The following is a 19,485-nucleotide window of genomic DNA, read 5'->3' as shown; positions in this document are numbered from 1 at the left end:
ACTGGGACTGCAGGACTGGCCCATGTCACCTTGTGGCAATATATTAGGGAAGGTCAGGGCACCATCAATACCTGTCTGGGAGTTAAGTGCTGGGAAGTGGAGCCACTGTGGGGACAGGCTCACTCTTAGACCCTAAAAGCACGTCATGGAACAGCCAGGCGCCCTCAGAGCTGCAGGGCAGAAGTCTCTGGTGCTGGGCTGTGGGGAGCCAGACTCCCTGGAGAGGCCTCAGGAGGCCAGTTGAATAGCCTGGGCCTCTTGTTAGAACTTCAGACACTGGCATCTGTCCACTTCCTAGACACCTCCCCATGAATGACCAACAGGCCCCCCAGCTCTGCACCTCTCAAGGTGAACTGTGCATCTCCACATCATCCCGCCCACATGCCTGGCGCAGGAGAAGGGCCGGGCCTTTTCAGACATCTGTGGTGTCCTCTTTCTTTACAACAGCTCTCCCTTCCTTCTGCACTGAAGATCTGGCTCAGAAATCACCTCCTCTGCTATCCCTGATCTCCTCTGGAAGAGTCAAAGTCTCCTGCTAGGGCCACTGTTACCTGTGTAGCCCCTTTGTGCAAATTAAGAAAAGTCCCCTTTTCCAATTTGAGTGGTCATAGCTTCTGGCAAAGGGAAAGTGCATGTGAGTACGTTAGAAAAATGCTTTCTTTTTTTTTTCCAGGAACCGGTCAGTCCTTACAAGGGCTTGTGGCTTGGCAAGTGGAGTGTGGGCTAAATTTTAGCCTTCTTGGCTGGCTATTTTTAGGTGGTGTGCAACCTGGATGATCACACATGACATCCCTGTGCCTTTCTCTGAGATCCTACAGCTCCCTATGTTTAATTATTCAACTGTGTGTTAGTTTTTTATAATTGCTGTAATAAAGTACCATAAGCCTAAAATAGCACGGATTTATTAATTTATAGTTCTGGAGCTCAGAGGTATGAAATGCATCTCAATGGGTTGAAATCAAGGTGGTGGCAGAAATTTGGGAAGATCCAGGGGAAAATCCATTCTTTTTCCAGGTTCTGGAGGCTCCTAATACATTCCTTGGCTCATGGCCTCTTCCTCCATCTTCAGAGCCAGCAGTTCAGCATGGTTACCTTAATATTCTGCTACCTACATCTGTCACCACATTGGAATCTGACCCTCTTGCTTCCTCTTACACTTATAAGGACCCTTGTAATGTACTGGACCCACCCAGATAATCTAGGATAATCTCTCCCTTTCAAGATCCTTAACTTAACCACATCTGCAAAGTGCCTTCTTCCATGTGAGGCAACATATTCAAGGGTTCTGGGTGTGAGGACATGGACATCTTTGGGGGCCCATGCTAAATATCTCAATGGAGCGCATTCCTTTCTTTTCTCAACAGGCTTCCTCCAACTCCAATTTGGAGGTGAGAAAACAGACTCCTGGAAGTGTAGTCACTTGCTCAGGTGGGCAGCTGATCCCTGCTGGATCAGGCTTTGGAATTTGAACTTTCCCACTCACATAATGAGCAGATAGAACACGGTCGTGAGCAAAGGGGCGCTTCCCTGCAGGCATGCCTGGCTTTCCTCTGTTTTTTTTTCTCTTTTTCTCTGCTTTCCTGAAGCCTTGAAGCCCTCTTACCTATACTATAGTTGTCCCTGGTTTCAGTGCCATTTCTTCCTGTTTTTCTACTCTTCCTTGGTGATTTCCATTGCTCTGCCTGCGAGACAGCTCTGGAAACTTCCTTCAGCTTTTCTGGAGTTCTGGTCCCACAGTTTGCACTGTTTTGTGGCTCTACCTGCTTTCCTTATCAGCACAGACCAGCTCTGATCATGCCACCACTTAGAGCCTTCAATGACACTCTATGCTTTTCATCTGGGCCCAGCATCTAGGCCCTGCAAAGCTGGGCCTTGATCAAATCTCGATGCTCGTTGTTCTTTCTCCAAACTCACTTCGCATTTCTTGTGTCTTTGCCCAAGCTGTTCCTTCCACCCTGACCACCATCCCTCTGGTCCCTCAATCTTTATTCTCCTATTACCCTCAGGAGTGGCTCCAACTTGCATCATGCCTGTGGGTCAATTTGTGGTTTTGGTAGAAGTAGGAGGTTGATTAAATAATCAATTATTCTGTTTATCCATACAGCGCATGTTTATATAACACAGCTACGCCACAGGCAGAGGGTGGATTTTGGCATTTAGAGGAGAATGAGAAAGTTGTTTCAGTTCTTGGAAAGGTCACAGCCTCTGGGGGAGAAGGAACAGTTAATTTTATTGCCCATTATTAATTTCAGTTGTGGTCGGGGTGCTGAGAGATGTTTGGTGGTAGGGGAACTGTGGGGAGTCAGGTCAGCAAAGATTCCTGAGGAGGTGACACTGGGTCCCAGGGGTGGCTGGACATTGTCTGGATGTAGATTTCACCCTGGAATCCTGGGGGTGGACTGAGGTGCTGCAGGAGCCAGGAAGGCTGAGGGAGGAGCTGTCTGGCGGGGAGGGCAGCATGGCCAGGGGCCGTATAAATCAAGGGGACCTCTGCCAGGCTCCTGGGCTCTGCAGAAAGATTACCCCAAGCTGTGGTTCCTGGCCAGGTTGCTCAGATGCCATTAATTCAACTTCCAGGAAAGGCATCAGGCCGGGAGGGGGCTGGGGATAGCAAGGGCCTCGAAGGTCAGGACAGGAGCGCTGAGGTGGGGGTGGGCTGAGCAGCCCAGGGGAGCTGAGATGGTTATGTAATTGTTACGCTCAGCCCCAGCACGACTTCTTACCCGAAGTGGGACCTTGTTCTGCGTGCTTATAGCTGCTAATGCTTCTGCTTCAAATCACCCTCTGCAGCTTGGAATTGGGTTTTTGCTCCAGTGACTGATCAGTGCCCATCTCCCATGTCACCTGCACACTCCTGGGGCAGGTGCCAACTCATCCCTCAACCCCTACCTTGCACTGGGCCTGGTGGGTCCTCAATATACATTTGCCAAATGAATCTGGCTTCCAGGGGCTTGCATCTCCAGTGGCCCAGAGCAGGAGTGTTAGAAGCTGCATTGTGTCCCCTTCAAATTCACATGTTGAGTCCTAACCCTCAGTACCTCAGGAAGTGACTGTGTTCGGAAACAGGTGGTTATAGGTGTAATTAGTCAAGATAAGGTCTTTGAGACCTAGGTTGAGCCTCTCATCCAATGTCACCGATGTCCATATTAAAAGGGGCACTTTGGACACGGGCACACACACACACAGCCCACCGTGTGAAGATGGAAACATGTCACCTCAAGCCAAGGACCTATCAGAAGCCAGGGAGAGAAGCCTGAAGCGCATCCTTCCCTCTCCCTTTCAGAGGAAACATACCCGACCCCCACCCGGCTCTGCCGTGCCTCACACCTCCATCTCGAACTTCCAGCCTTAGAACTGTGAGAGGATAAATATCTGTTGTTTAAGTCACTTCATGTGTGAAGCTTCATCTCAGCAGCTCTAGCAGACTAACACAATGCCCTCTGGGAATTCTGTGTCAGAGCGGTGCCTCTGCCTGGCTCAGGGTGGCATGGTTGTGTATATGCACATGCACTTGTGTGGATTCTCAGGTAGGTGAAGACTGAGGCCCAACCCCTGGAGAAGGAGAGGTCTCATTCCTCTGGCTAAGCTGTTGCTGGAAGGGACAGGGCAGGGATGTCATTTGCTTTCATTCCTGGTGTCTGGATTTGCAAATCAAAGGTCTATTTCAGAAGAGTTCCTGGGCCACAGGAAGTCCCTATAGGTCTTGTTTGGATGGATTTCAGGGTTGATTTAGAGAACTGGCAGGAAGGGAAGTTCTGTTAGCAGACAGGAGCCAGGTGCATCTGAAAGGGGCCTGTTTTGACCCTTCATTCTCTGCATGGTGGCTGTGGCCCCCACAGACAGACATCCTGGTCCAGGTTAACCTTTAACCAGGCAACTGCAGTCCTCCGCTACTGGTCCTGGGGCTCCTGTAGACCTAGAGCGGGCCTGCTTTTCTGTTCTTGTCTCCGGGGAACCAGAGTCTCTGATGAATTGCCCATACACCCCCACCCCGGGGCCTGCCACCATGTTGAGTGCTGGTGTCCCCAGCAAAGATGAATGGGTCCCACTAATGAGCTGGAGGCGGCGGCACTATGACCCCTGACCCCACGCACTCGGAGCCAGCGGCCTGGGGAATGGCTGCCCCAAGCCTGCTTAATGTGTCGGGTTGGCCTCTGAAAGAAAAACACATTTATTGCTACTTAGAGAAAATTGATCTAATTGGGATGGAAACATTCTGCTGATGGAACATGGAATTTTTATTAGGAGGGTGACTCAAGTTCAGCCAAGGTATCGTAGCTGGACTGGGCCGAGAGAGTGTTTCTAGGATTTTACCCCAAAATGTCCTTCTAATGGATACTGAGTATCTGGAGGGGTCTGGGTGTGCATTTGTGCAGTGCGTCTCATGAAAACAGCAGTGTCTCTCAGACCTGGTTCCTTAAATGAAAAAAAAAATTATAGTGTTCTGCAGGACTGTTGTGAGAGGGAAATGATATTATGCGTCTATCAGGGCTATGGCACTGCCCTTAGCCGGAGACTAAGTCCAGTGGGACCTTCTTGAGCCAAGACTACACGTGGTTTCAGTCTGTTTGGCCAAATCCCCTGCAATTCAGCAACAAACCAGCCAAATCCTTGTTGGCTGCGAGTGAGGTGACTCATTTGAGAACTATTTTTAGACAGAACTCTGGTCCCTGAAATATGGGGGCCACACCCCTCAAGAGCCTCAGAATCTGGCTACTGTTTCTTCATCTCTCACTGCAACTAAGTTTGTTTAATGTCTCCTAAAATTTTTCTAAACTTCCCTTGACCCCATCTCCACTGCTCTGGCTTGAATACAGGTTGTCATGGTCACCGAACGCTCCAACCAAGGGACTCACTCACCTCCTTCCTCACTTGTCATCTTGTTCTACCCTGGTCAAGCCTCCACAGCCCTTCTCCAAACCAGTCTGCTCCATACCAGTTCATCCTGCCCACTGGTGTGTTCTCTGCAAGTGGATCTTTCTAAAACACTTTGGATCAGGTCGTTTCATAATTTATAACCCTCCCCCGGCTCCTATTGCCTCGTCCGAGTGCTTCACCTGCAGGGGCTCATCAATAGGGTAACCATTTAACTTATTATCTAAACTGGGACAGTTTTATCCAGTACAGACTGTAAAGTGAATGGGACGCCCAGTCAGCAGGTATAAACCAGGCAAACTGAGACATTCGGTGACTCGTGGTCTTGTTACAGATCTTGGACCTTCTGAGAAACTGAGGCAGTATGAAGACCTGCCCTTCAAACTTTGATTCTTGCTATTAAGTCAAAAAGATTTCAGACATGTCACTCAGAGTGACAGGAATACTCATTCTTGTTACTGAAGGGACTGAAAAGGGAAAGGGTAAAATCTCAAGGGAGAGAGTGAGTTCTTTCAGAGAGGAGAGGGACGACATTCCTATCCTGCCCTCCAGTTTTATTGAGGATCCCAGAGAAGTTTCCAGAGAGTCCCTCCCAGGCCCACCTCTTGACTTTTGACTGACAGCGCGGTGACATCAGACTTTCAAGTACCCACTGCCATGACAGCTCTGTGTCACTTTGGCCCATGCTGACCGGCTCTAACTGGATTCGTAACCATACATTCTTACAGATTTTATGGTTAGGAGGAACTATCTTTATCTCTCAGAGTTTCAGGATCTGATCACAAAAGTCTCCCCCTTCAGGGTAACTTGGGTTCTTCTTATCAACATTATTTTGGGCCTGCATTTCTCCTGCAGTTAACAGGTAGTTTGCTGAGGAATGTGACATATCCTGTTCATTTAGGCCAGGCAGGGCCTCAGGTAAATTGCTTCTTGGAAAAGAAAGTGTATGGGGGTCAGTACAGTGGGCCCATTTTATAGAATTATTCTCTTAACCTCAGGTTCCCACCATCCTCATCTGTTCCCTAATATTCTGGCCTTTGTCCCATAATTGGCCACATATCATGGTGCCTCTGCTTGCTTCCCACAGCAACCTCAAATGCTGGCTCATTTCAGTCACCTGTGCCTTAGCATACACGGTTCCCTTTACCTGGAAAGAATGTTATCTTTCTCCCTTTTGGCCATGGTTCTTTAAGCCCCGGGTTAGTGGTCATTTCTTCAGTTTTCCCTGACTCCTATTGACAGTGAAAGATGTCCCCTTGTGTACAATGAATACCTCAAAATGTAGTGGTATACCACATGACCCAACTATCCCACTGTTCAGTATTTATCCAAAAGATCTAAAATCAGCATGCTATAGTGATACAGCCACTACAGTGTTTACAGCTGCACAATTCACAGGAGCCAAATTATGGAATCAACCCAGATGCCTGTCAATAGTTGAATGGATCCAGAAAATGTGGTATATATACACAATGGTGTTTTACTCAGCCATAAAGAAAGAAACAATAATATTTTCTGGTTAATAGATGGAAATGGAGACAATTATGCTAAGTGAAATAAGCCAGCCCCAGAAAATCAAGGGTCGAATTTTTTCTCTCATATGTGGAAGCTGGAACAAAATAAGGGAAAGAAACTGAGGGGGAAGTGATAGAAAATCATAGACAGAGGAAAGATCAGCAGAGTAGAAAGAGAACAAGAGGAAAGAGGAAGAAAGGGAAAAGAAAAGAAATATGGAATGAATTTAACAAAATCATGTTATATGCATATAAACATGTATAAAAGGGAATTTCACTTTTATGTATATATAGAAAGTACCAATCAAAAATAAATAAAGGAATGAAATCAGTAGAGGAGGAGAAGAGGGGGAGGGAGAAGGGAAAAAAAGTTGAGGGGTTGGGGATTTAAATCAAATTCCTTGTATGTATAATTTTGTCAAAATGAACCAAAATACTATATATAATTATAATGCTCTAATAAAAAATGTAGAATGTGAAAAATAAACACTTAATAGTTTTTTGGGGTCAGGAATTTGGAAGTAGCTTAACTGGATGTTATGGCTCAGGATCTCTTGGAAGGCAGCAGTGAAGATGTTGGCTGGGACTGTGTCATCTGAAGGCTGGAGGTTCTGATTCACAATGGCGCTGTCATGTGGGAGGCAAGATGGCACTGGCCACTGGCAGGTGATCTTGGTTCTTCTCTATGTGGGCTTCACCCTAGGGGGATTCTTGAGTGTCCCTGTGCCATGATAGCTTCCCTCAGAATAAGTGGTCTAAGAGAGAGATTGAGAGGAAGCTGTAGTGCTCTATGTCTTGGATGGTGGGTCTCATGGTTCCCTGATCAAAGGTGATCAAAGGGTTTGCCCCTGTCCTACCCATTCCTCTTGGAAGTTACACATACCATACCACAATTTCTGTTTCATTCTGTTTGTCAGAAGTGTTTACTAAGTGTTTCTATCCTATTCTAAAGGAGAGGAAAAGTAGGTTCTGTCTTTCAGAGGTAGAAGTGTCTTAGTATTTGTGGACACAGTTTAAAGTCACCAACCTTGTTTGATTAAAGAGCTCCTCAGAGTATAGTCCACAGGAAACCTGCAGTTTTCAAGTCTCACTGGCAGGTTGAGCCAGAATCTGATGGGATGGAGACTAGGGGGAGGTGAATGGGGCTGAGAATCTGGGTTTCAGTACAAATCCCTCTAAGGTTTGGGAACAACAGCCTTCAGAGGACAGTCACTAGAAGCATGATATGGGATTCTCAGAATTATGATTTCTATGTGAGATGTCTCCCAAAAACTCATGTGTGAAAAATGTAAGAGGATTTAGAGGTAAAAGAATTAGGTTCTGAGAACATTAACCTTATCAGTGTGTTAATTCCCTGATAGGGGTAAAATGAGAGGGTGACTGTAGGCAGACAGATGTGGCTGGAGGAGGCGGGTCACTGGGGGTGTGCCTGTGGGGTATATATTTTGTGATCTGAGCTTAGTATCACTCTGCTTCCTGGTGGCATGTCCCAAGCCACTTTCTTCCACTATGCTATTCTGCCTCACATCAGGCCCCAAAGAATGGAGTCAGCCATCTATGGACTGAGACCTCTGAAACTGTGAGCCCCCACATAAACTTTTCTTTCTCTATTTGTTCTTGTCAGGTCTTTTTGTCACAGTGGAGAAAAAGCTGACTGAAATCACTCAGTCACCTATTACATGTGATTTTATACTAGTGGCTTCAGCTTTCTCTACCTTATTTTCTTAATCTAGGGAGTGGGGATACTAATACATCCCTGTTGTTCTCAGGTCTAAATGTGCTAAATTTGTGAAGTGCCTAGAACATTCATAACAGGTCAGTGGTAGCTATGTTTGTTAAATTAAAATAGAAACAAAAACAAACAATTAAAAGATAGCTCATCTCTTTTCCTTTCTATTTCCCATATCAGCTAGAAGCATCTGGAAGACATCTCTGTTCACTGGTCTTCAACCAGAGCTCCATATGTGTTTGTGGATCAGCTATTGGTGGTTCTCAGCTATGGCTATTTTTTGAATCATCTGGGGGACTTAGAAAATATTGATGAATTTCTACACTATAAGGTCAGCACAATTAGTTTCTTAGCCTGGTTCTCTAGGGGCTTGTCATGTGTGGACAGGATTAAGGATGACGAGAACCAGTGAGTGAAATAGGGGCCCCACTGGAACACTGAAGATGAAGCTTAGGCTGGAGGAGGCTCTTCAGAACAGAATGATTGGGTGCAAGGCCACTAGGAGAACAATAGATGCTAAAGATTTTCCCAAATCCAAACTGGGACTTGGTGGCCAATAAAGGATTTTTGCCCCAGTTCCCTGAGTTAACTGGAAAGGTGTCATCTGGGAGCTGGGATAGTGTTTTAAGGTTTGGTGGAGATGCGTATTGTAAGCAGATACCATGCAAAGGTGGGGAGACCTCGGACCTGTAGTTAGGACTGTGTTCGGAAGACCGGGTATGGAGTCTTTGTTCTGCCACCACAGGACCTCCACACGTAATTTGGGTTATCATCTTGATTCTGTGGGGTTGCTGAAGGAGTCTAGGTAGCAATGACCTGGAAATGGCAAAGAATTATATTGTTATTAGTGAAATGAAACTCACTGGTAATCAGCAGTTAGGAAGTGCTAGGCTCGGGCAGCACCAGCTTCTTCCCTTCAGCATGCGGAGCATGGAAGAGGCAGGCTGACCCTGTGGTGCTTTGTGGGTCTCTCCTTAGAAGCCCTGCTTTGGGGCTGAAGGGCCTGGGGCTCTGTGCACATATGTTACTGATGCTGTTTCTTTATCTAGCAGCGGAACCCATAGTTTTAGATGACTGCCCGGCGGTGGGTGGAGAGTGGATTGGGGGCAGCTGGTGTGGAAGCAGGAATACAGGCAAGGATGGAAGTCTGGCCCAGGACAGAAGCAGTGGAAACAGAGACAGCCAGATTCAAGGTAGGCACTGGAGCAAGAGCAGAGAGGACCTGCAGATGGGAGGGGTGAAGTTCAAGGAGAGAGAGGACTGAAGACCACTCCTTCAGTGTTTGATGTCAGCACATGGTGGGTGGAGTGGTGCTACTTACTGAAATGGGAAATGAGGAGATCAAGAATTTCCTCTGGCCATGTCACATTTGAGATGCCTTTGGGAAGTCTACATAGAGAAGGGGTTTGGGGTTTAAGGGAGAGACTGGGGCTGAAGATGAAAAACTTTGAAGTTCTCAGAATATAGTCATACTCACCTAAGGATGGGGATTCATTCTGAGAAATGTACCAGGCAATTATTTTGCTGTTGTTGTGTAAGAGTGTATTTACACAAACCAAATGGTGTACTAATTACACACCTAGGCTCTATGGTGTGTGCTGTTGTATCTGTGGTCCACTGTTGGTCAAAATGTCATTCTGTGGTGCATGACTGCATTGATGATATTTCAACTGTGGGAATGAATGAGATTATTTAGCAGGGAAGAGAGCAAGAGGGAGTCTGAGGTGAAGGCCTGGGTGCTCCAACACTTAGAAAGTGCGAGGTGGAAGACAGGGAGCTTCAAAGACGAGAAGGAGCAGCCAGAGAGATAGAGGGGGACCAGGCAAGTGTGCTGATACAGAAAACAAAGATAACAAGATGCTGGGAGGCCAGGTGGCCAGCTGGGCTGCGTGCTGCTGGGAGACAGGCATGGGAGCTGAATCCGGGGCAGGTGCTCAATGAGAGAATAAATGAACCCCTGAGGCTCGCCCTCCTGCCTTCTCTGATAAGTCTCCACTGGACAAAGGCATTCATTTTCGTTTTGGCTCTTTTGGAAGCAGTCCCTGAGATGAGGATTTGAGTGCAGAAGTCTATTTCAGAGGTGACCCCAGATGTAGGAGAGGGGAAGTGAGAACAGAGAAGGAAAGGAAGTCAATATAGGGTGTGTTGATGAGCAGGTGACCGCTGTGTGTAGCTGGAGCGCAGTCCTGCTGGGCACCCGTGGGAAAGCGTGCAGATCGTGCCCTGGTGGGTCAGCCCACTCCAGGAAGCCTGGCTTCCCACAGGAGACTCACTGTCATGGTTCGAGGTTGCTTCAGGGGCGTTTCCTCCCTGGAGCTTCAGGCTCACTGAATGCAATCTGAGCAGACTCCTGCCCGGAAGCAGCCATCTGTCAGGAATGCAGGTGATGAGAGAGAAGCTCATGGTGGGTAGGGGAGTCAGAAGGGTGCTGCGAGCCTTCCAGGCAACCGTGGCCAATGATGCACACGGTCCAAGAGTCCTCAGGTCCCCAGCAGAGGATGGATGAGGGAGGGTTTGTTAGGGACTCAAATCCAAGTGTCCAGGGAAGGACCTCATCACACGTTCATGCCAGACTGTGTCTGGCCTGATGCCCTGGGGAAAGGGGCGCAGGAGGCAGGAGGGGAGGCACTAGGGTGCCAGCCTGGTGGGCTTTGGCTCTTCCCCAGATTGGAGCTGGCTTGAGCACTGAGTGGGGATGAAAAATGAGCAGCCTTGCATGCATTAAATATTTAATATTCTCTCCCTGGGAGGTGTCAGGGAAAGGACCCTATAATGAATACTACACAGGACAATCCCATCATAGAGCTCGTCAGTTAATGGCCTCGTTTACTGTGACAGAAGCATTACAGATGCTGGGTCTGGGGCATGTGTCAGGAGAGTGTCCCTTCCAAGCCTGAGCCCTAGAGGGCAGGGGACCGGGTGCCCTGGTTTGCCAACTTTTATCAGGTGGTTTATAGTCAGTGGGATGATAGGATAGTTGTGCAGAAGTAAGATGCATGTAGCAAACTCACAACACTTGGTACCTGTCAGGGCCTGTTGCCAGTTTCCCATGGGTCTCAAGGATACAGTCCTGATTGTTAATAAGTTACAGTGAGATTATTTCCATCTTATAGGTAGCAAAACTGAGAATCTAAAGAACTTATCATACTGTTGGTAAGTAGAAAAGGCAGGATTTTGAAGACAGGCAGGCTGGTTCAGAGTTTGGGTTCCCAACCACCACGCCTGTTGCTGGGGCTCTGGAGCTGTGTAAGTGCCGTTGTTTACCAATTGTGTGACAGGACAGTGTCTCAACCTCTTGAGCTTCAACTGCTCTGTGTGCAACACTGGGAAGATACTGGTCCTGTGTCATGGAAGTTGTGAGAATTATATGGGGAATCACCTAGAAAGCTTTAATCTCCACATTGGTGGAAGTAAGATCTTGTCGTTACTTGAAGTGTTCACCACCTGCGTGACTGTACAGCAAGCCTCGTGTCCTCTCTGAGTATCAGTTTCCTTATCTGTAAATGGATTTAAAAGTCCAACCTCCCAGGATACTAGGAGGGCTCTTTGATTTCTGGGTCTTGTGCTAAGCAGACAATTTCCTGCTTGGTCCTGGATATCTCAGTATGCTCTAGGGCCCTGTGACTGAGTGAAGGGATCCAGCATGACTTTAGTGGGCTAGACCTGAGTCAGGAAGTCCCAGCATGCCCCAGTGTAACAGTCCTGAGCCAGGGAGCTCAGGGTGCCTCTGAGGGCCAGTCCTGAGCAGGGGTCCCAGTATGCGTAAGTGGGCCATCCTGAGACAGGAGACCTGTGGTTTCTGAAAGATTCTCAGCCCCATGTCTCTTTGCTGGTACTCAGTAGCCCTTTGCTACCTGATGGGCAATTAGTTAGTAGTCCTTGAATTATAACTGAACTGTCATGGTCATCCCAGAGCCCTGCCTGACTTGGGCTCCTTGCAGCAAGAGAAATCACAATCCTATGTTCAAACAGACATGCCTGAGTCCTGGGCGGCCTGCAATCCCAAGCAGAACTCTAGAAGCTCTGGGTTGCACTTGAATTTCGTGCTGTGAGGCATTATTCTGGTTTGTGAGCCCAGTTCTGGGCCCATTCACGCATGCCTGCTGCTCCCAGCTCGGGGCAAGAGAGTGTGATGGGAGAGGTGGGGGCTGGCCTGCAGCTGAGCTCAGAACAGCCCCCTGCTCCTAATGGCAGCGACTCTCAAGACAGCAATGTTCCAAAGGTCGTTCCAAAGGTCACAGGTTCTGGGGGTGTGTGTGTGCCCTGTGTCTCTGTGGTCCCATTACCATCCTATTCTACACCTCTGGAGCCCAGAACTGGCACAGGGGACAGAGAGGGAGGGAATGAGCAGGGAGGGGGGAAGAGTGCACGGTCAGCAGTGGCTTTATGGATGGCAGCGGGAATGGGAGGTGAAAGGAACCCCGCGCTCCTCCCCAGAAGCCCCAGCTCTGCCTGCCTGGAGCAACCAAGATGTGCTCAACTAATTTATATTAATTCAAGACCATTAATGATGAGCTATCGTCTCTCTTTTCTCTCACAGCAAGAGGACAGCACTCAGATTTAAGTGCTGAATTTTCTGGCCCCCAATTCGATAATAAGCTCAGGATAGGGGTCTGAATCAGACAGCTCCTAACTCCCACTCCATCCCTCCTTTCCACCCCAGCACACGAATTCCCAGAGTTTTTTTCTTTTCTTCTCCAAGTTCTACCAGCCTCTTCCAAATGGAGAAGAGAGTCCTGAATCAGCTGTGAAAAGTCCAGCATTGAGGTGAGAATTCAAGTTCTACCCAAACAACTGCATTTGCCACAACCACACCGTGTAGCCTTCAAAATACCTTCCTAACTCTCTTCCTGCTCATGCCTGAAACCTCTGGAAGGATGGTCCTGTTCTGTGGACTTCCTGTGGCCATGTTCTACTTTTATTCCTGACTTAAGGGGAATTCCACAGTGGTCTATGAAGTAGGGATAAGGCTGATAGAATTGTCACCATCTTACAGAGGAAGTGAGGCCCAGAGAGAGAGAGATCAAATTGAGCCTAGGACCTAGGACTCTGAATCCAGGCATACGCCTCTTAAAGCCACATGGGGAGATTCTAACTAATTAGCTGGAAGTAATTATTCAGTTTTCACAGGGTCCTGGGATAAGGCCAGGCCCTAGGGACACCTGTCTCCAGGGCTGTGTATGACAGGCATCTTGTTTGTAGGGTGCCAGAAACAGAGGTATACACTACAACCCTGGTGCAGTTTTCGGAGAGCAGAGCAGGTCCTTGTTTGTGGAGGGGCTGTGGAAAGAAGCCATTTCGCAGGGGACTGGAGTCAAGAGTCAACGGCATTCTCCTCCCAGGTCTCAGTCTTCCCATCTGTGTGCTGGGAATAATCTGGGAGATTCTGTGAGCATAGTCTGGAGACCCCCAAGTGGGCCCTTCAGGCAAGTAGGGCCCTTCAAACCTGAGCGTCGGGGGGCCCAGCTGTCAAGTCTCAGCCCCCAGGCCCAGCTGTTGAAGTACGGGGGGAGGCCCTGAAGGCTGCAGAGCTGGCCTCAGCCCGCCAGCTGCCTCAGTCCTCCACAGTAGTAGCAGCTTAATTCCTGCTTCTGCCTTTTCTCCTGGTTGAAGATGTTAAACTTGGGGGCATCTGAAACACTCACGCACAAACCCACACAAATGATTTCTCCCGACATTAACATATTTCCTTTTGAACCCCGGTGAGGCTTTTCTCCAAAGTAATGGATTTTTCCCCCCACCCCCAAATGTATTCAAATCTGGCCTCGGTTAAGTCAGAAGATTCCTATCGGCCCAGCAGGGCTTCCCTCCTGTTTCCTCGCAAATCAGCATCCTTTTTATTCTCCCCTCAGATCTCTGTGTAAAAGGGAGGCTTTCTTTGCCAAAGTTTCACTGGGACAGACAGATGGACGGACGCAATGTTGCTGGGGCCTTTGATAGCCAAGAACACAAGATCCGACTACAGGGGGCTCAGAAACTTCATCAGCCGAGGAGGGGAATGGAGAGAACAGGAGCCCACTGAAACAGCCCTTTGAAATCCCCCAAATGATGTTTGATGTGACTGTGCCTTTCAGCCTAAGCCATACCTTTGGCATCAAAAGCACCTTCTGAAAAAAAAAATTAGCTATTTTTTAAAGCACAGAAGGAGTAAATTTAATATTAAGTCCTAATGGCAGAAGTCTTTGAAAAGATATTTCTGCGCTTGGGATCATTTAATATTTCCCCTAATCTAGCAGCACAAGTTCCTCTCCCTCCCCAACCTCCTTTAATCCTTAATCCTCCTCTTCCAAACCCTGGGCCTCTGTGATGGCAAGTCAGGGTCTGGTGTCCTGGAGGGGAGCAGTGGACTTCCAGCAAATGGAGCAAGAGTGTCTGTCCTTGGACCCCCCAGACCCCCCAGTTTTTCAAGTACCAGCCAGTCCCAGAGGTTTTCTTCTGATTTTAAAAGGATAGTTCAGGCCTGGAGAGGAGATGCCAAAGGTACTGTGCTGAGGCTGAATCTGCTGCCTGGTTCTCCATGTGGGGGCACAGAGCACTCTAGGTGGCCTCCAGTGGGAGGGGCTGGAGTGAGGGATGGAGAGCTAGCTGCCCATGGAGATGGACCACCCAGAGCCCAGGACTCTCCCCGCTCAGCCTGCCCTGGCTACCTCATCTCTGGCTGGCAAGTAAGTGACTTGCCAAACCCCTGCTTCCAGAGCACCTGACCCTTCCCATTGCTGGGAGCCAGGCAGCCAGCACCACGGACAGCTCTGGGGATGCCCCAGGTCTGTTTGCAAGGAGCCCTTGGACTCTGGCCTCCCTTTATAAGGGGACCTTGTTTGACTAAAGGGAGATTAATTTATTTTTTTGGGGGGATGATATGCCATGTCCCTCCACACAGGAAAAGTATCCAAGGGAATCCTAGGGGACTGGAAAAGGAAGGTGTGTAGAAGGACTCCTAGGTGCCTTGTCTGGGGACATGGGGATACCTGTTGGGAACAAGGAGATTGGGGTGGGTATTTTGTGTGGGCAGAGGGTGCTTTGGAGGATTCCCGGGGAAGCTGTGTGGTTAGCCCATCTCAGCTACTCTCATACTTCACCCAATCGTTCCGACTGCCTTTCTCCTCTTCGGCAGGCTGGATTGAACTTTCAGCTCTCCTCATATCCATCCCTTGCTTAAGACCTTCCATGGCTCCCCATTTCCTTTAGAATAAAGGACGGTTTCCTCAGCCTGGCAAGCAAGGTCTTTGAAGATCTGGCTCAGCTGACCATCCTGCTCCATCCCCTGACTCTAGCTCAGGCAGGCGGTGTACTTCACATCTGCCATGCTGTCACTCTGCTGTGTCTCTGCATCGCTGTCCCTCACCCTAGACTCCCTTCCCTTTGCTTCCCCACTTGGAAGTTGCCTGTTCTTTGCGTAAGTCCCCTCTGATCCATCAGGTGCTGTGTTTCTAGTACTGGGTCCAGACATCTCTAACAGTGTCAGCTTCTTGCGTGGTAGCTGTTTGTACCGTTTCTCTCCAGTGCCTCTGAGGTCTTTAAAAATAAAGTCTGGGTTTTATTAATCTTTGCATCTTTTCCACCCAGAAATCCAACCCAAACTCCCTCCTCCTACCTTCAATAAATGCTAATATTTCTACTTACTGATGAAAACACTAAGTAAGTTCAGAGACCTTAAGTCATTTGCTGAAGATCATACAGCTAAGAAGATGAATACCCCCAGAAAAAGGGAGATCTATAGAGGAAAAGGGGGTTCTTACAGCTAAAAAATAATTTTTAGTGTATTATTTTTATTCTAATTTGTTATATATGACAGCAGAATGCATTACAATTCATATTATGCACATATAGAGCACAATTTTTCATATCTCTGGTATATACAGTAGAGTCACACCGTTTGTGTCTTCATACTTGTACTTAAAAGACCAGTTTTGAAGCCAGAGGATTCACAGAGGTCAGATGCCAAGTGGAAGCCCTTCTTTCAAGAAAAACCATCTCACCCTTGGACATTTTCTCCAGCAGAGCAGGCTGTACTGACTGTCCTGAGGGTGATCAGGGTTGGAAGCATCCCAAGTCCGGTCTGCTGGTGTTGGGGTCCCTGAAGGAAAGAAGAGGACTTGCAGACCAAGCAGAAATGGGGAAGCATGTTCGGCATTTCCCGGATCCTGCTAATACTGCCCATGCCGAGTTCTGAGAAGATACGGAAGGACGAAGCCCCAGCCCAGGGCTCCCACTGGTTCGCATCCACTTCCCCGTCCACCCTGAGGCATTAGCCCTTTATGACTTCATATTAATCTGCAGGCACTTATTGCTCTGCAAGGCTGTTTTGACAAAAGTTCATTATCAAGACTGCTAAATGCTTTTAAAGCATTGATTGGGCGAATTATTACATCACTGGGGTAGACACTGTGTTTGAAGATGGATGGTGTTGCTCAGGCCATCTGAAATTTTCCTTCTTTTAATTGGATCGATCCCCAGAATAAACGAAGTTTAATTGAATTTTGAGGAAAATTGAGCAGTTGTTTGTGAGTCTCTGTCGATAGGCATTATTTCAATTACATGGTGATAAGTGAGCGGGGGCAGGGTGGTGGTGGTGGGATGGGGTGGGCCGGCTTGAGCGCTGTAGCGCACAGGCGGGATGGAAGTTTCCCCAAAGTGAGCCCCACCCCTGATCCTGCTCATTCAGTAAGTATTTATGTGCAAAGTCAACTTCGTGCCCTGGCTCAGCATTGGACCAAATCCTCCATGGTGGCCCAGTTCATTTGGTTCACCCTCTTGGGGATCAGGAATGCAGGCTCTGGCACATCTCATGCATCTGGAGCCCCTAGCGAGTCAGTCCACTCTGCAAATCATGTGCACCTCCAAGCCTCAGTTTCCTCATTTTTTTCCCCAATGGGAATAAATATCACTTGGGGTTGTTAGAAGCTTAAGATAAGATGCAGATGTTATCCTTCAGTTATATCTGGAAGGTGGTCCAGGTCCAATCATATGACTACTGGCAGATGCTGTGATTACTGAGGCTTTTTTTTTTTTTGGTACCAGATATTGAACTCAAGGGTATTTAACTACTGAGCCACATTCCTGGCCTTTTTATTTTTTTTTTTAAATTTTGAGATAGGGTCTTGCTAAGTTGCTTAGAGCCCCACTAAGTTGCTGAGGCTGGCTTTGAACTTGTGGTCCTTCTGAGCTGCTGGGATTACAGGCAAGTGCCAATACACCCGGCACCGAGTTGTATTTTAATCTCCGATTTTTTATTTATTGTGGAGTTCTTTCTCTCTTTCACTGTTCTCTTGTCTTGTCTCTCTCTTTTTTTCTTTCCTTGAGCATGTTCTGTTAGGCTTACTCTTTTCTCAACCCTTCTCCCCATAGTAGTTACGTAATCATCAGAGGTACAGTGTGCCTTGGGTACCTAATAATCCAGGGCATCCTTCTGTAAAGAGGCAACATTTAACTTGAGATCTGAAAAATAAGCAGAGCAAGGTGAGCTATCTCTTTTCGTGTGGTGCTCTAGTGAGAGGTGACAGCATGCACCAAGGCCCTGAGGTTGAGTGTGAGATGTAGGAGGAGCTGTTAGCAAGCCACTGTGGTTGAAGGATGCTAAGAAAGTGTCGATCCAGGTCAGCAAAGGACAGGCCACACATAAGGAGCTTGAGCTCAAAACTGACCCCATCCGTCTGATCAGCTTTTCTTCAGTCTTTCTTGAAGTCCTCGCAGATGACAGCTAAGGCATTTCGTGCCCCTCACCACATAGAACTGTTATGGTGGGGAGCAAGTGGGCTTTGCTGTGGTGGGCTGAGGATCTTTGGGTTCTTCAGAATGGAGCTCTTCTAAGCTCTACAAACCTTTCTCATGATTTCTTCCAGTATCGAGATTTAGAACTCATAACTGAAGCATTTAGCCGGGTGTGTGTGTGGGGGGTCCCAATTTGGGGGATATTTTTAATATGGGGACATTTGGCAATGTTTGAAGATACTTTTGATCACTGAGACAGGCAGGTAGTGTTACTAACATCTATCCTTCAAATATCCTTCGATGTAGGGTACCGCACCTAAACAAAGAATCATCCCAGTCCCAAACATGGGTGGCATTGAGGTTAGGAGGCTGCACCCCTGGACACTCCTAGCTGGTGAAGGAAGGGTTCTCTTTTACAAGCCACAGGAAATTCCTCCCCAGAGTTGCTCCTGCTCAGTGGCTGTCCTGGGTTCCCTTGACCCCCAGCTTGCCCTGTCTTTGGAGAGAATTCTCTTCTCTGATTTCTTCCCTGTTCCAGCAGCCAGCGTATGTCTTGTCTTGGAAGAACGCCTCTGCTGTGGCTGAGAGCTTGGAGGCTCTGTGCACGTCGGTGTCCTTTCTGGGGATTCAGGTTCTTCATGGCTGCCTCCCACAACCCCCATCCCCTCCTCAGAGTCAAGTGCTTGGGTAACACGCACCCTGCATGATGTAGAGTGATTTGGATATTTTCCTCACTTGTCACTAATTGCAAACAATAAAATAAAACATCATATTGCTACCAAGCCTGCATTGCTGTTGAAATCAAGTCCATTTCCATTTAAACAAGTTTGTGAGACACACTCATTGGAAACAAATGGGTTCTCTGCACATGAATTCAGAGGATGACGAATGACTCTTATTTTCCTGTGGGAGCTAGGAACTTCTTGGAAGTGCCTTTTTAACCTCTGGAGTCAGCTCCAAGCATGACTCTTTTATTCCTGGTCACTCTCCTGAAGAAGGAATTCAGAAGAAGGCAGATTTCTCTAGATGGCTGCAAACTCCCTGCAAGAGGGTCCAATAAATATGAAACCGTGGGCGTGTCATGCTCCAAACCATGAGTGCTGACTGCACAGTGAAGGCCAAGGTCTCCCAATGGCATCTGAAGCTTCCCCCATGTGGCTCCTGTCTACCCTCCTGAGGTTTTTTGGATTCTTCTTCACTCTAGTAGGCTTTTCCTTTTCCCTGGAAACCCTGTGTCTTTGCAGATATCATTTCTTTGGCTCAGAGGTTCTCTCACAGTTCATGCCTGGGAGGTGAGCATAGCCCTTGGGCTCCAACTGTATCTCCTCTGGAAAACCTTCTTTCCTCTGAGATTCCCCTTTTCTCATATTCTCACAGCACTGTGTCCAGATCTCTATGGGAGCATGTTTCACAGGGTGGAATAAATTCTTCTTTATTCATGCAACCCACGTAAAACCCAAGCCCCACGAGGTCCTGGCCCGACACAGCATCCCATTCAAAGAATCACATATAGCAATCAAAGGTATTTAATAATTTTAAGTCTTTTTTTTTGTTGTTGTCTCTCAGAGAATGTTAGGATCCAAGTCATAGTTCACAGCCACACTTCTTAAAATTCTCTTTCCTCCTTCCTATGGCTTTTAACTTCTCCTTCTTTAA

General features: G+C 47.8%; 1 long non-coding RNA gene across 9 annotated transcripts in view; it reads left to right on the top strand.

The window, feature by feature from the left end:
* Positions 1-19,485, top strand: part of LOC114100399 (uncharacterized) — a 238,501-nt gene that overhangs the window by 96,812 nt on the left and 122,204 nt on the right. Inside the window, exon 7 of one of the 9 annotated variants that reach the window (XR_003584067.3) lies at positions 18,371-18,611. The exons of 5 other annotated variants lie outside the window; for them this stretch is intronic. This is a non-coding gene — a long non-coding RNA (uncharacterized lncRNA). Of the gene's footprint in view, positions 1-673; positions 892-16,116; positions 16,597-18,370; positions 18,612-19,485 lie in introns of those variants that run through there. 3 more of the 9 variants (XR_003584066.3, XR_003584064.3, XR_003584063.3) reach the window with 3 other exon arrangements.

This window comes from Marmota flaviventris, chromosome 2, assembly GCF_047511675.1.
Source record: "Marmota flaviventris isolate mMarFla1 chromosome 2, mMarFla1.hap1, whole genome shotgun sequence".
In the NCBI taxonomy this organism is placed as follows: domain Eukaryota; kingdom Metazoa; phylum Chordata; class Mammalia; order Rodentia; family Sciuridae; genus Marmota; species Marmota flaviventris.
This window is presented reverse-complemented; position numbering and strand designations above follow the sequence as displayed.